The 17430-nt window shown below is 34.0% G+C and overlaps 2 long non-coding RNA genes across 4 annotated transcripts; both read left to right on the top strand.

The window, feature by feature from the left end:
• Positions 1 to 5401: 5401 nt before the first annotated feature.
• LOC25487723 (uncharacterized) lies at positions 5402 to 7653 on the top strand. 2 transcript variants are annotated; one of them, XR_005644212.1, is made up of 4 exons: positions 5404 to 6399; positions 6547 to 6928; positions 7029 to 7267; positions 7494 to 7653. It is a non-coding gene; the product is annotated as an uncharacterized lncRNA (long non-coding RNA). The 2 variants fall into 2 exon arrangements; XR_003008983.2 differs by lacking the exon at positions 7494 to 7653 and having other exon boundaries at positions 5402 to 6399; positions 7029 to 7365.
• A 751-nt stretch (positions 7654 to 8404) lies between these two features.
• Positions 8405 to 9942, top strand: LOC112419042 (uncharacterized). 2 transcript variants are annotated; one of them, XR_005644211.1, is made up of 3 exons: positions 8405 to 9111; positions 9422 to 9559; positions 9674 to 9942. It is a non-coding gene; the product is annotated as an uncharacterized lncRNA (long non-coding RNA). The 2 variants fall into 2 exon arrangements; XR_003009066.2 differs by having other exon boundaries at positions 8414 to 9111; positions 9422 to 9552.
• Positions 9943 to 17430: the final 7488 nt, after the last annotated feature.

Here is a 17430-nt window from a genome sequence, read left to right as displayed (position 1 = left end):
CCATTTAATTTTTTAATGAGGTTCCATTTAAGTTTATTATCTATTTTTTAAGAAATTTTATTATCTTTTTATCACTTATATATTAATTTTAATATATTTTGATTATCACAACCTCACAAATATGTATTCACGATGTCAATGAATGACACCGAATATTTTTATTCCCTTTCTTCAACCACGGAAATACACACACACATTAGCGTTTAGAGTAATAATTTATGTTCCTCTTTCTGTTTTTTTTTTTTGTTATGGTAATGCGTATAATTTTTGTTAGTGTTGTGTAATGCGTATAATTATTTTTATAAAATTTTGATTTTAATTAAAAGTACAAGTGTAGTTGCCTAAAAAAAATTATACTTATATATAATTTACACATTTGTATTGTAACAAACTATGCATATCTTTTTCTTATTAAAAAAACTAAACATATCTTTTTCAATGACACCAGCAATGTAACAAATATAATATTATATAATATAAATTCTTATCTTTTTGACCAACACTAAAAATATGATATTCTTATAACAAAATTTGTTATGGAGTATAATTGGAAAAGAAAAAAGCGATTATTCTCATTATATATACACACACATATACATATTATAGATGTTCTCTCTGAATATATGATTGAGCGTGACGAAGAAAACAATATAAATGAAGAAATCAGTTCATATAATTCAGGAAGGGTGCAAGATGGAGGCTACATGAATGAAGTTAGAAATCAAATAGGAGTTGCGTACGTTGTTGGAGAGTAGAAATGTTTGAGTTTGTGATGATTTATGTCTTTTTAAAAAAAAAAGATGATTATTGTTTTTAATTTTCCAAACTACTTTGATACTATTTATGTTATTATTTGAGCCTCCTTAAATTATTTCTCCTATTGAAATATTTAACAAGTCGTTTATATGATGATACAAATTTGTATTCATGTTACACAAAATAAACGTCATTGAGTAAATATAGTATTGGTAAAAATATATCTTTTATATTTTAAACATTTTTTCCCTTCAAAAAATATTTTAGACATTTTTTTATTTATTATGTTACTCCCTCCGTCCCAAATTGTAAGACGTTTTGGCCATTTCACACAGATTAAGAAATGTAATTAATATTGCGTGGGGAAGAGAAATTATGAGTTGTTTTACAAAATTATCCCTAATAAATTGTATGGAAAAGATAAATGAAATAATTGAAAGGAGAGAGAGTAATTAATAGTTAAGGATATAATAGGAAAAATAACATTAATATTTCATTGGTATTGTAAAGCGACATATAATTTGGGACAAATTTTTTTTCCAAAGCGACATACAATTTGGGACGGAGGGAGTAATTCATAATGAATTCAAAGTTTTTTTATTTATAGACAATGCATAAATATATTTTGTCAAACAGCTTTTAACTCAAAAATAATTTTAGAACTAAAAAAAAATAAAGAAACCAAACAACTTTAGCCTTTTTCTTAAAGAGCTTTATTTTAACTTTGTTTTAAAGTAGCTTTTAAACCAAAAAAAACCTGGTCAAACGGTATCTTAGTGTCTAAAAAACTCTTCTCTTAGATCCTATGTTCTCTTTGTCACCACCCCAAAACGCTTTCAAATTAAAGCATTATTCTTAACATAACCATTTTTTTACATCAATTACTGCATTATCTTTTCAGAAATTTTATGATTCTTTCAGCAAAAAATTGTAACTCTTTCACTATTACTAGATGAAAAGAACATGGAGGGGTTGCTATTTTGTACACCAGGAAACCAATTATATGAAAATAGTTCTTCAAGAGTAGAATGTATTTAAAAATTCAATTGAAATGTTTAATGAAATTTCCAGAATCAAAATAAGAAAAAAGTTCAATTGAAAATAACTCTAAAATTGATATGGGTAAAACCCATTTCCAAACACAATGATGTTTAATTTTCTTCGATTAATAACATTGGAAGATGATGAAAAAATGGTTTGTTGTTTTTGCAAAAATCTGGAATCTGAAATGGATTTTAATGTTTCAGATTAAAGGTACTTTGGCTGGAATCTGAAATGGATTAAAGGTACTTTGTGCTGTTGTTAGAAGGATGGGGAGGGGTTAAACTGAGTTTTTTTTTGTTGATATAGCCGGTCAAATCTGACAGTTGTCCCGGGAAAAGGGGCTTTCTCATGGTGGGAAAATTTTTCCTTTCCCAGGTTAAACAGCACCCTCAAATATTTCACGTGCTAATAGGGATGGCAATCGAAACCCTATGTCATTCCCGTACCCCGCATTTCAAAAAAATATTCATGTCTGTATCCGTGCCTTCATGAGCAACAACTTTAGTGCCCTTCCTCATACTCGTACTCATTATATGCCCTTTAACTATGAAAAGACAATAAAAACATCACAATTAAAATAAAACTACGGTCCAAATTTTTTAAAATAACTCATAAAATAGTATTTAGTCAAATAAAAAACATCCAAAATATCCTTAAAAAACTATACACCGGCATGATGAGGCTCTTATTGTATTAAGTAATTTTTTGGTCTTGGTTTAGGTTTAGGCTTAAATAGCTTATTTATGATATCATATAAATATGTATATGCGGATTTGCGGGACTAAGTAGTATAGTACCAGTGTTGAGGCAAAATCCCTAATTAATTTTAAAGATAATAAACCAATATGATTAAAGAATTAATGGACTTTGATTAATTCCTTGGTATTTAACTTGTGCTCTTGAGTGTTTTACTAAGACAGGAACAAGGTTTAAATCATACCAAGAATCAATAAATCAAAGGACGTTTGAATTCATGATCTAACACTGAGGTCAGAATGTTAGATCAGAATGTTGCTCGAAGATCTTAATGTTCAAGCTGAGATCAGAAGGTTGTTCTTAAACAAGCCAAGAGTCTCAAGAACTTTGATCAAAGGTCATGTAAGGCACATGTGACATGGGTATATGTCCAGGAAAGTACATTTGCATGGATCAATCAAGCAATAAAGGCATGTACGAGGATTATGTCAAAGAAGACATTCAATGTTCATTTAAGACTATGAACATTGATGTACTAGAAATATTCCACAAGGGAATATCATTCTAGATGTTAAAATCACCGCTCTTCATTATTGTTTCACTATTAGGATTTGATTATATCAAATGGTAGTCTTACAAATCATCCTAAGTGAAACAGATGGAACATTCTGATGATCAGAATGTTCAAGCTCTGCACATGCTTACTTTATGAACAGTACAGTAGGTGAAAAGCAAAAAGCAAAAGCAAAGCAAATATGTCTTAAATAGACACGTATGGGAGTTGGTACAGTACATGCACCACACAATCCCTCAAAGCAGGGCATGAAGATGCAGAATCCCACTAGATCTTTCCTGCACCGATTCCAAGGCAAATCTGGGGAAGGAACATTCTGATGTATGTGGAAAAGCTCATACCTTGATTGTTGCTCAGAAATTCATATGGAAAGCATATGACAGGCCCATAAATTCATGTGTTTATTCATACATGATGAACCCAGATGAAGATCATCATGAACACAACAACATTCTGATGTTCATCAAAGATCAGAATGTTTTGCCCAGAATTTCAAGTTAAAGCTTGTGGGACCCATGACACATGGCATAACACCATTTGACACCCTACAACGACTATATGAGCCCAAAGACTCTATAAATAGAGATCAAGGCCTTAGCAAAACTTGCACCATTGCAAAGCATACAAGAAAACAACAAGGATTGTTTGAAGCTCTTGCAAAACTGAAATTGATCAATCTCTAAGGCTTTCGTTTACTTAGTGCAAATCAATACTCTATGTTTTCTGAAAGATAACTTCTTTCTCTTTTTCTCTGTTTGATTCCACAAACATCCAACCTCAATACAAATTGTAACAAAGTCTCATCTACCTTTAGGGGTACTAAAGTGTTAGTTTGAGCAAAGGTTGTAAAAGTTTAAGTGGTTAACTTAGCAACAAGGTGCAAGCCTGCTGAGGCTTAGAGAATACAGAGTTGTAATTGTTCAGGTGAACAAAGATTGTAAGGTGCAGGACTTGAGAGGTTATCTCAAGCACCATAGTGGAAACTCTCACAAGATTGTGAGGAGTGGACTAGCCCACGTTGGATGAACCACTATAATTCTCTGTGTGTTCTCTCCTTCTTCTCTATACTCTTTAATTATAGTTTACACAACACACACTTGCACATTTACTTTATTAAACTATTTCTGCATATGAACTTCAGAACGTTCTGAAGTCAGAAAGTTAACTTAACAATTCCAAGTAAACAACTTGAGAATCACTTTTAAGTTTCAGGATAAATTTTAAAGGGTCACAATTCAAACCTTCTCTTCCTTGTGACTATTTTATCTACTTCAACCAGTACCTATGTCCATATCCATTTAAACTTGTGGGTATTACCTGGACTCGTATCCATACCCATGAAAGCGGGATTTTACCCTACCCATTTAAAATTTTCTTCCTTCTCTTCATTAATTATTTACCAAAAATTATTTGATAGTGATGATATTATTATGGTTTCTTTACACTATTCACTGGCATTTTTGTTTTTTTTTTTAGAAAACTTTTTTATTTTTATTTTTCTTAGATGAACCCAAAGAAATTTGATTTATAAAGAGAACCACGGATAATTACTGAACAATTGCACCAAAAAATAAAACAGAACATATGCTATTAAGCGAAAGCAAAACATAAATGCTAGAACACCCGATGCAAGAATATTAGCAGCTTGAATTCAGGAATGATATCATCCAACAAATGAAAGAGTAGGCAATACAAATAGGATACAAAGATGATGGAACAAAGATTAGTAAAAAATATGATCTCCAAAAAAAATTAGTAGGGAGAAATCAAATGGCAATCATCCACCTATTGATGCAAAATATAATGAAAACGGTAAGTAATTAATCAAGAAAAGAAAGAATAGATTATTTCTAAAATTAAAATTTAGATAATTTGTTCAAGCATGTGAGCATTTAATGACTTGACGAGAGACGTTGGATTAAAGTGGATTAATGGTTAGGATTTTGCTAATATATATGGGTTTGCTAATACACACCCACATGGAAATTAGAAGGTGTGTTTTACCAAGCTACACCTTTTTGGTTGGACAAAAATATCCAATTTCTCTTTATAAAAAAAAAAAATGGCAAAACAATTGGGGATAATCTTACTTACTAAAGCTTATCTGATCAAACTATTGATAACCCTAATTCTAACCTAATATTTTCCCTCCATCACCCAAGCATTTAATTTTTGTTAATGCTTTTCCTACTCAGCAAGGTAAGCTCAAAATCTAAATTTCCCTCCCACAATCTTTGCATTCTGCGGATGCATGCATGTAAAGCATAGGGATTATGGTATGGCATTTAATAGCGCCCACTTCATATCTCTGTTTCCAACAAAAATTGCTGGATACCAACAAAGTTTGTTTCCAACAAAAAATTTTAAACAAAAAATGTTATGAAAACATAAGAAATACACCCATTTCTCCTGGTTCATCTCGGCACATCTACCAAACTGCCATGATATTTTTCTCTTCTGCCAGCGACCACGTCCCTCCTCACATGTACAACGGTCATTTAATGAGCTCTTCGCCACCGCAACTGTCATCATCGTCGGAACCGACATCGGCATGTGGTTGTTGTTTTTTGTTTCCGTCAGCTCTTCTTTCATTACCACCGCCGCTGGAACCTTTCATCTCCGATGGAGATAAATTAATGTTTCTGGTGTTGTTTTCTTCTCTGAAACCATCGCCCCTGTTATTTTCACTTCCATCCTTAACAAAATTCAATAAAATTTTTACAAATACCCATTAAAGTACGATCAAAACCCAGGTTATGAATTGTGTTTTGATTTCATCGACGGCGGCGGACAGCAGAGAAAAAAGTTGATGGTGGTGGTGGGTTGAAGTGTTGTGTATAAACGCAGGCTAGGAGGAGGATGGGTAAAGAAGGCCAACGCTCTTCTTCTGTTCTCTCTCTTTCACAGATTTTCTGTTTGTTTTTTTTCAATAAAATTATTTGCAGATCCAGATAACTATCTCTCTTCCACTGATCACAGATTGATCAGTTTCACTATATTCTCTTCCTCTATATTTTCTGGATTATATTTTGAAAGAATAGGTTTGTAAGATTGATCCAGATAACTAATACTTTTTATTGGATGCAGATCAATCCAAATATGTATTGTGTTTTGTTGGTACTGTGACGAGAAGTAGTTTTGTAGGATTGATCCAATAACCGATACTTCTTTTAGCAATAAGTGTCATAGAGGCTGGCTGTTGAGAATTTGCATTTGAGTTAATTATTCGTGTTCTCCATCGCTAGAAGAGACAGAGGAAAAAGAATTGACATGAACGATGAATTGACATGTGAGTACCTAAAAGAAGCAACCACAAAAGGAATTGACATGTGAGTACCTTTCATTAATACCTGAATTTGCAGGTCCAAACTATAAAATTTGCATGATTAAGCGATGTGCATAACTTACATCTTGGTTGATAATGCCTTCTCATCCATTTCCCTTCTCTAATATCTTTATGTTTTCAAATTTGGCAGCGATATTCTGGCTATGTCTTTTCTGCTTCTTTGCCTCCATATCTTGCAAGTGCTGCCATTACAGCTATTGACGTCCTTGAGGAAAATCCCAATCTATTAGCAAAGTTGAAGAGCAACATTGATGTGTTATGGAAAGGGAGGGTTTGATCTCATTGCTACTGTCATGAATTGATGTTTATTTATGCCTTTGCCAGCGTATAAAACATTGATTTTATAATTTAAGAACTTTGATTCTGATACATTGGCTACTGCAGGGGTGTCGAAAATACCAGGCTTCACAATTGCAAGTCATCCAGAGTCGCCAATTGTTTATTTGATTTTAAGGAATTCAATGGGTTCTTTGAAAGATAACCTACAGCTGCTTGAAAATATTGCCGAGCATGTAAGAAATGCAGTCTGAAGATGTTTGTTTATTTTTTGACTGAGCAATATACATTTCTTATTTTCAGTTTTGTTGGTACTTAATGTTCTGCATTCCACAGGTTTTGAAAGAAGATTCTGTATTTGTGGTGGCTTCCAGAAGATCGACATTGGACAAGTGTCGATTACCTCTATGAATTAGATTATTTGTTTCTGCAGCGCATTCAGAGTCCGATCTTCACAAGGGATCTGAGTCATTGAAAAGGGTTGCAGCATGGTCATAAATGAACCATGTACACCTCTCTTCTGCTTCTTTTCATGCACCAAAATGTCAGTTTTATTCATTCCACTTTTAGTTGAGGTATTTTGAAATCCAGGCTGATACAGGAAGTACTGTAGTTGGTAATTTATGTAATATTTACTAGGCTAGCTCAGTGTAACAATATTTTTTTTGCATATGTTGTTCTTCAATCATTATTTTGTGAAATGCTTATGACTTGCATTAGCCTTTTTTTGGTCTATCGACTCTTTTGAATACCAAATTACCAATATTACACTATTCATTCATTAGTTTATTGTTCAACAAGGTTGCCGAAGGACCCTGCCAATGATCAATATTACACTAATGATGTTGTAGAATATGAGTGCAAGATGTTAAGGAATGAAATAAAGAAACAAAGGTCTACCATGATTTTGGTATGTACAAGTTTGTAAAGTAAAGGGGCAGCAAAAACAATCAGTTGTTGTAAGGATTACTTATGTGTAATATAGTTTAAATTTTAATGTTGTCTGAACTGCCATGTTGCAGTTTGAATTTTGACTTAGAAGTACTTTATTTCATTCCTATACTTTAGCCGTGTGACCAAGACCATATTATTGTCACACTAATATTTTATTTTTTTGTCAAATGTAGTAATATGTATTTCTCTTTAGAAACTATTTCGAGGACTCTCCGTTGGTTCTAATTTTGTTTATACAGCTATGAATGAGGAGTTAATAACTTTAACTATAGTGGTGTTCTTCCATAAAAAGTATCTTCATAACTTAAAAAGAAATTCATAAGAATAGGGTTATCAAAAACTAGAAGCATGTGAGGAAAAATTTGTAAAAAAAATGTGCATAGTAACTAATAGTAGTTGCGTTGATCAGTTGACATTGATTCTTTAATAGGAGATCTAAAGGTGTTATAAGTTATAGTTAGTTGTGATTAGCCTTTTGAAAGGAATTGGTAGCTCAGTATGTTTTTTGTCTGGTGTCTACAATGTGGACATGAGTCTTTTGTGAGCCAAACTTCGGCATCCTATATCCTCATCCTCTCCTCAATGCTTGGTGTAAGTTGTGCTTTATGAATCTTGGTTGTGTTATGTGTACATTCTTTTTCTACAAGAACCATGTGGTCAATTGAGTTGTATTAAGTTATTGTCATTCTTTTCTTATTTAAAATCAATGTTATATTGTTATATTGGGTGCTTTACCGAATATTTAATTGTTCTACAATAAACTAACTTTGCTTTTAGGTTATGATATAAGTTTGTGTCCATCACACACACAAAGGAAATTCAAAATTTGTTTTAAATTTAATTTTATCGTTTTGTATAGGATTGTTTGAAAGCTGTGAATACTTCATCAACCAAGTCAAGTGGAAAGAGAAGAGAAAAGGGAATATAAGTCACACCAATTGATGATGGTGGAACACAAAGATGTTTGAGATTGTGTTGTAAATGAGCATAATGAATGAGTCTTGATACTCTCAATAAATCATTTTTTTAAAGACGATTCTTCTAATGCATTGTCTTCCACCTCTATATTTTCTATTCTAAAAGACCAGTGCGACGCATTTTCCCTCCGTGCAAGCATTCAATTCTTCTGAGTGCTTATCGTAATCAGCATTAGTAGTCACCCCTTTTTCATTTTCAAGGTTAATAGTAACTCTCATTTTCCAATGTCTTCTCTGCCATTTCCCACATTCATCTTAAACTCTCTCTCTCTCTCTCATTGTCTCTCATGTAGCTCTTCCTGCATTGGGATTCTCTGAAATGGCATCTCCTTCATTTTTCGTTTCTTTCTCTTTGTTGCCCTATCTCTCAATCAGGAAGAAGATAACCAAATTCATTGTCGCGGGCAATCTCAAAGCCATCGATGTTGTCTCTAGCTCCGACTTTGAAGCTTCCGTCGGAAAAAACATTGCCGTTTCTCACTAGAAGGGTAAGAACGTGTAGCTTCAGCTCGATTCTCCTTCATTTGTTGCCAATTCGGTACTCCCTCTTTCTTTTAATTATCAAAACCAATTCATCATAAAGACTTTATACAGTAAGAATTTAGGGGAGTTTTATTTCTTATTTTTGTTCACAATTCCAATTTCTTTTTTGGTTTTCAATAATATTTTGTAAACTTTTTAGGGTTCTCTTTTATATTTTACCTCCCTGTTTATTTAGTTTTTATTTTTATGCTATTGTTTCATCATCCCTCATAATTTCAATTTTAATCCTTATTTATAATCTTTTGTTTTGTAAAGAGAGCTGCTGCAACGTAGCAGATTGCTTAAGAAGGAGGTTCAATTATATTTTTGTAAAGAGAGTTGCTGCAATGTAGCAGATTGTGGAGAGTGGATTTTGGTACTTTTGTAGCTTACTTTCACAAACCAAGGTGATTGGTTCGTATTTTGATTTATTGTGAGTTTGGTTTTGTTGGTTTTGTAGTTTGTGAATTTACAAATCGGTGTTCTGACTTATTTTGATTTGGTTTTTTTTTTTTTTTTTTTGTGTAGGTTTCTATTGTAATTTCTTGAAATCATGAAGGTAAGTGTGATAACAATAAAGTATTGATTCTCTTTAATTTCAAGACTCTTATTTCTTACTCTCCTGTAGACAAATGTCTATTCTTAATGTCTGTTCTATTGCTATTGATATTAATGGGACATAAACACAACACAAATCTCACATACACATATGCAGCGAGAGAGAGAGAATTGTTGTAACACTATACTTGATTCTCACAAATTAATTTTTACCATAATACAAGAATGCATTATTTGTAGGCCTCCATACTTAACATATAAGAAAACTAATTCTTATGAATTAAGAGATCATAAACGTTGCTGTTAAGAGATAAGGTGGAGTGATGCCTCTTATCTTCATGTGGTCCACTCATAACATTTAACGGTGACCAAGTATCATCTACTATACTTGCTTCTCAATTCTTCTACTTACTACTTTATTTATCTACTTCCAACATCGATTGTTCCTGATGCATATGATTAAATAAGCGGGCAGTTGATGAAACTATCTGCAAGCCTGATGAAGAGGTTGAGTTTTTTTTTTTTTAATTTTGATTGTTTTGACCTAATTTGAATATGATTAGATTAGATTTCAAAGTTGTGAGTGTAGTGTATCGGAACTTTTTCAACTCAAAATTATTGGTTTTTCTATTCATTTGTGAAATTTTTAACCTACCCACTTTCTAGATTAGTCATCAAAGTGTTGTATAGAAAGAGTATTGTTGTTCCCACATGTTGTTTGGCTGTGTCGCACGAGTAAAATACGAAAATGCCCTTCGGCAGTTTGCTACCGAGGTTTTAGGAAACCGGCGACAGTTAACTGCCGAGGAAATCTGATTATGCAGACAGTGGGTTCTGCATAATTCTAAGTATTTCCGAGCCATTTTTACCTGTAATTAAACCAGAGCATTTCCAAAGGTAATATAATTCATACAAGATTGAAACTCGGACATAATGAAGATAAATACAATATCTTTTACAATTGTTCATAATTAAATTAAACCGACATTTGGTTAAAATTAAACAAACGTTTGAAATTCATCAAAACATTACAAAGTGTCCATAATTAAACTACTCATTACACATCATTAAATTAAATCCCTACTTACATTCAACACAATTACATATGGAACGAACATACATATATAGGGTTAATAGTGTTTTACCCCCCTGTAATATAGGCCATTTCCGGTTTTCCCACCTGTAAAATATTTTTTTTGAATTTCATCCTTATAATTTGAAGATTTTTTTGTTTTGGACCTTCATGGAAAATTTCACTCCCTGTAATTTGAGCAAATTTAGGTTTACCACCTTGTAATTTGAGAAAATTTTGGTTTACCCCCTGTTAATTTGAGAAAATTTCGATTTACCCCCTATCATATCTTCGATTTTGTACTGTCAAAATTCATGAAGGTCCAAAACCAAAAATCATCAAATTACAAGGACGAAATCCAAAAAATATATTTTACAGGGGGTAAAACCGGAAATGACCTATATTACAGGGGGTTAAAACACTATTAACCCTATAATATATTATCTTCCACCATATTCCGAAACATAAATCCGACGTCGCCGTCGTCGCGAATAAGCAAAGGCATATAACTTGCCGTTTTCCATGCGTATTCATCTCTATCTTCTCCTAGGTCTATGCATGGCATTTGACCAAACAAGTGACGTGTATATTGATTTTCACCAAGATGCTCAAAATAAGTGTTAAGTTGTGCTTTCAAATTGTCAAGAGAGTCCGTCGGCGTTATCATAACCTTAACCGTCTTTTTAAACGCGGAGTACCTAACCCGCCCTTCAATTTGTGCAACCTCAGACATGTCTCACTTGAAAATTTTTGTAACAAAAGAATCATATATTAGAACAAAATTAAATGGAATGTAATAACGGATAAATGAAATGCGGAAACATTAAAAAGCTATAAATAAATATTGCATTATTTTCACCACATAAAAATCATATATATATATAAATTACATAATGTTAGTTATATATTGGCCACCAAAAAGTTGGCGTTACAATTTCGACCCCAAAAAATACATCGGTGTAATTTCTACCAAAAAAAAAAAAGAACTAACACCGACAAAAAAATCACTCATTAAAGACCAAGTGATTGGAGAAGATCAAGTGACATAGAATCTTCCTCATCTTCCGTAATAACTTCAAATTGTTGCTTTGGTTTTTCGGGAGTGTCCAACAAAATAGGCGCCGCTTTGTTTGACTCCTTTTGTGGTTTGGAAGGTTTGTTTCCACCTTCAATAGCCATGAGCTTTCGGAACAACTCATGTCGATCCAAATACTCATCTTCCCAAGTCACCGCATCTTTTTTCTTGTGATTGTGCCACTCCGTAGATGATGGAGGTAGTGGACAACCATTCTTTGAGGAAATAAGCACAAAATGATTTGGAATTGCCCCAAGGCATAAGATGGGAGTTTTTTGATTACCCGGCGGTGGTGGCTCTCTTAGTGGGAAAAACGATTCCGATTTTCCAACTTCAAGATTTGTCAACACAACCACACACATTTTGTAATAATTAGCAACAATGTGTCCCATGTCCGGAAATGTCAAACACTTATCAACAAGATGTGCACAAGTTTTTGTATTTGCGGGAGGATGTAATCCGTTTAAAATGTAGTTATAACGATCCTCACCCGCAAATACTTCAACATAATCATCTCTATGATCCATCAACTCTCGGATAAGATGTGTACGGATCATGAGATGATTATTTTCGGTCAAGCCCATGAACTCGGCAATAGCCCGGAATCCGCAATGTCCATCGCCGATAACATCCACCACTTTTTCAATAAATGGAAGCATGAAGCGTGGCATATAACCAATAGGACGCATAACCGGGATAACTTTAGGCTTTGGATACCGAGTAGGTGGTGGAAGTGGGGAAAGTGATGTTTTACCAAGACGAGCACCTTTTTTCCTTTTATATGATGATGTAGTTGGTGATGGTGACGGTTGGCTATCCGGATTTTGGGAATCAACAACCTCCCAAGAAGAAGGGATCCGACTAGTCGATGTAATTTTTCCTTTAGACCTCGCAATGTCAACTTTTTTCTTTGCTCCCTTGGTTGGTACTTTTCGTGGTAGTGGAGACATCAAGGTGGTTTCAGGAAATGCCAATTGCCGCAAACCCTCTTTGACCTCAAGCTTCATTTGGAAAGGGAGTTTCTTTAGACGCTCTACAATAGCCTTCAACTCAACCTCGACACAAAAAGCATCTTCATTACTTTCTTCACCCATAGATAACCGAAGCCAATGGTGGTATATCTCATCTAATAAAATTGGCTTCTCTTGAAGGAGTTTTGTAGCAATTTCGCATGCACATGGTAGTCCATAAGATGTCATTTGAACACAACTACAAATGTTATTGTCCATGCACAATGTTTCCCTACAACGTTTTTCTTCCAAAGCAATGTTGTCCAAAGCATTTCTAGACACATGACCACCTAACCCCGAGTACAAAGTGACATCTTTGAATCTATGTTCCAACACGCAAACATTTTGACCAAAGGATGTTTGTATAGCGGTGAACTGGAGCAACAACATGTGATGTATTTTCTCCCAACAAGTACCCAAATCACCCACACTATTGTCCAAGTATTTCTTCAACAAAGCATGGGCCGATTCGACCCTGTTTGTGGTCCTGCAACCAAGATGCAACACATGGTTTGTCCATGCCCTCACAATTTTGTCCTTCACTTCATTCAAGGTGTTCATGGCATAATCTACAAAAATTGGGAAATCACTACATGAATCTTTGAACTCCACTAATGCATTTGCATATAACTGTTGATTGGGCGATTCAACCATAGCTTTCCATGCGTTCATTATCTTCTTCACCACATCCCGATTGCTCACCCCTTTCCCATCCTTTTTAAAGCCCAAAGGATATTTACAATTCAAGACACACCTTTGTTTAACATTAGCTTGCACATGAAAAAAACAATTCAATGCATAACTTTTCGGAAAAACATGTGCAACCGCTTTCATCAAAGACATATCCCTATCGGTAACAATCACCTTAGGCATATTCATCTTTGACGAAAAAAGTTTACGCAACATTGTTAAAACCCAAACAAAGTTTTCTTCTTTCTCATGTGTCATAAATCCAAACCCAACCGAATATGTCAAATCAGTTGAAGTCACCCCAACTACCTCAAACATTGGCATCTTATACATGTTGGTCTTGTACGTGGAGTCCATAACCAAAACCGTTGGAAAATTGTTAAACAACTTAATGGATGTTGGATGAGCCCAAAAAATATCTTCAATAGTATTACTTTCAAGTTGTGTTCTTGAGTAATAAGTATAGTTGTGCTCCTCCAACTTCGAGATTAGAAATTGCAACGGTTTCTTGTCACCCCTATTTGCCTTCCATATTTGTTGACGTTCATTGTACACTTGCTTCACATTTGTCATGAAATGTGGTCTCTAGTTCTTCAAGTGTATCAAAATATTTCATGGAAGCATCTTGCTCTTGGTCAAGTCACGTACGATCTTCTTGTTGTCCTCCTTTAATCTACCGGCAAGAATGTGTCCTTCTAAAGCCGGCTCCATGGGATGGTTGTGAACTCCATTAAGAATGTTCAATCCCCATTCCTTTGTTTGCTTACTTTGATATCCACTAATCATGAATAAGCAACCGCATTTTCTTGAGCCCGTCTTCGCATGCTTCGGTTTTTTTTTCGGAACTATGTGAGTTCCACTCCTTTCACACACTAGCCTGAACATTGGATTGATCAAGCTTGATCTTTGTGTGACAATTGTAAATCCCGCCTTATTTGCTTGTCGACGCACTCACTCAAGCAATTCATCTCTATTTTTCGACTTAACGTCGTCTGAAAAAAACTTAGCCGTGTCGACCTCGTGGGGTTGAAGTGGGAGTACACCGGAGCCGCCAACATGCTTTGAAGCTTCAACATGGACGGAAGCTCCATCTATGTTTGTTTTCGCTTCAACATTAGGCGGTTTGACATCTCCGGAATTTTCGACAAAATTTTCTTTTGTCTCTCCCGGAACATCTTTCGCATTCATTACCATTACTATAATTAAACAACACATAAATATGAATTAACAACTAAGTAATGCATAAACATCAATGCCATAATTAATCAAAACAAAAAAAACAAAAGAAAAAAAATAAAAGAAAAAAAATTTAGAAAATCTGGCAGTGGCTGCCATTTTTTCGTGGTGAAAATTTTCACCAAGAGTTCCTCGGTACCTAGCTACCGAGGTTTTCCTCGGCACTAAACGACCGAAGTTTTCCTCGGTAGTTAACTGCCGAGGATTTCCATGACAGAGTTCTACGTAACAGACGTAGATACCCCTAAAACACGCAAAAAATGAATCAAATAAAATGCACAATACCTGTTTTTTTACGTCAATAGTGTGTTGATACCTCCTATGCTTGATGCTTGAATGATTTTGGATCAAAAATTGCTTAAAAAAAAATGGATTTTGGGATTGAAATGGGGTTGGAAATGAAGGTGATGAAGAAAATAGTGTGTAGGGGGAGCAGGTAGCTGTTTCATCAGATGAAACATTTTCCTCGGCAGTTAACTGCAGCCGGATTTCAAATTCCTCGGCAGTTAACTGCCGAGGGGGTATTTGCGTAAATTACTCGTGTGGCACAGCCATACTATATGTGGGAACAGCAATTCTCGTATAGAAAAGTTATGAGCTATAGTTATGAGATGAGGTAAACCAATTTTGTCTGAATTAATTTTTTTTATCTTACTTTTGCAGTCTTCCCTCTCCCACCTGTTTGTTGTAATGCTTCATTGAACTTTCAAAACATATTTGCCTGATGGTTGATTCTGTGCCACACTCAACTAAGTTTTGGAAATGTTTTATCATTTATCTTCCATGGTTTAGGCTTAAAGTTATGCATTGCAATCTTGATTAAGCTAAAAAAATACAATTTATGATGTAACATAACTTACAATATTGTGCTTTTTCAGCCTTATAATCTTGATTAAGCTACCTATAAATGTTGTGATGAGTTTTACAAAATGTAATGAAAGATTTTAAATTTGAACCTATACATTTTAGAGTTTCTGTCATATGTGTCTATTCTTATCTCTTTCTTAAATTTTGATAATTTGGTGACTTACATGGGAGATTTTCTCTTTCTATCTATTTTTGATAATTTGGCTATTTTTTCTTTTCAAACACCAATATTTTGTCCTCTAATCAAATTTTGTGATGCTTATGTGTATTGCTTGCTTACTAGCTCATTATATATGTTCTTTCATGCTTAATTTTCCAATATTTTTGTAGACATATGTTTTTTTTGAAGAAATTTTGTAGACATATGTTGTCTGTATAACTTCATGTGTTGCATAATAAGATGTTGTAAATGAGTGATAATCCTTGCCTCTGTCGAAATCATTTTATAAAGCTTTGTTGTCTTTGTAAAGTTAGTTGTGATGTCTTTTATTGAGTTTTCATTGGCATCTATGCTTTTAGGGGGGAAAATACTGATGTGCAACTACTGAAATCATAGTGTTTATTCAATGAATGACAAAACATACTTGCATCCGCTATTCAAAAAGAAAGAACATGATCACCAATGATGTATTGTGACACTAACTGTGAGGGAAACAATAGGATCTTAATAGTAGCTTAATGAAAAGGATTTGTGTATCAGTGTGAGAGTGACATAGAGTAATAAGGTTTGTAAATTAAAGCTGCTATACTAAGCTAAATACTTGCTTCAATTTTCATTGCTTATTCATTCCTTTCCCAAATGGGATACTTATAGTACTATCGGTACATTCATGAAAGCATCGAAAAGGAATCTAAGTCACTAAGGCAGTTACAACAGAAAGCAGTAAAATGTGAATGCATTAGAATTCTTATCCAATTATCTAGGTGCATATGTGTTTCTTTATACTATAAGTCCAATTGGAATTTCTAGGGTTGTAACAATTTTTCACATCATATTTGGAACTAACAGCTGGGTTGTTTTGTTTTTGGCACATAAATTTTGTACACAAGATCATGCTATGCAGTAAATCATAGGGAGTAGTAAGTAGTTATTTCATGGATGTGAATTTCTACACGGATAGATTTGTTCGCTAATCAAAATGCGAACACAGTTTATATGCAGTATGCTAAGTTTGAAAATTTTGGTGCCATTTCTATGTAGGTTTTTCAAAACATGATACCATATATGATTTATTTTTTCTCACCTATGTAATCATTTTTAAATAGTTCCGACAAGTAATTCATGAGACACCTCAATCTCATTGGAACCGTAATGTAGATATCATAAAAAATAAAATATCAATGGTTAAAAAATATTTTCATCTTCAACTCTAAAAGACCTGTGCGGCGCACGGGTCGGCGATCTAGTTTATTATAAAATATGAAATTTCCAATTTCCTCTCTCCATATGCTATTGGTCAGCAGTCAACTCGCACTAGTTCATAGTATTGGTTTAGCGATTCATGGAGTATGAAATGTGAGTGGTGGCGGTACACCGCCTGACTAGAATACTTTCATGGTATTGAGATTTGAATATCCAGGAGAAGGCACTGCAATTAATACGCACGCTTTTGATTTTATTGTGTTCAGAATATTGCTATGGTAGACATGGTTACCTTGCCCTACAATACTGTAAGATTTGGCTATGTTCATCAACGATTAGTCCATAGGTAACAGTTAAAGCAAGCAGAATTTTATTTATTTTTACATCAAAAAGTGAGATGCTTGTAATGTTTTA

Source organism: Medicago truncatula, chromosome 2, assembly GCF_003473485.1.
Source record: "Medicago truncatula cultivar Jemalong A17 chromosome 2, MtrunA17r5.0-ANR, whole genome shotgun sequence".
NCBI lineage: Eukaryota > Viridiplantae > Streptophyta > Magnoliopsida > Fabales > Fabaceae > Medicago > Medicago truncatula.
Note: the sequence above shows the minus strand (reverse complement) of the source record. Positions and strands in the feature narration are given on the sequence as shown.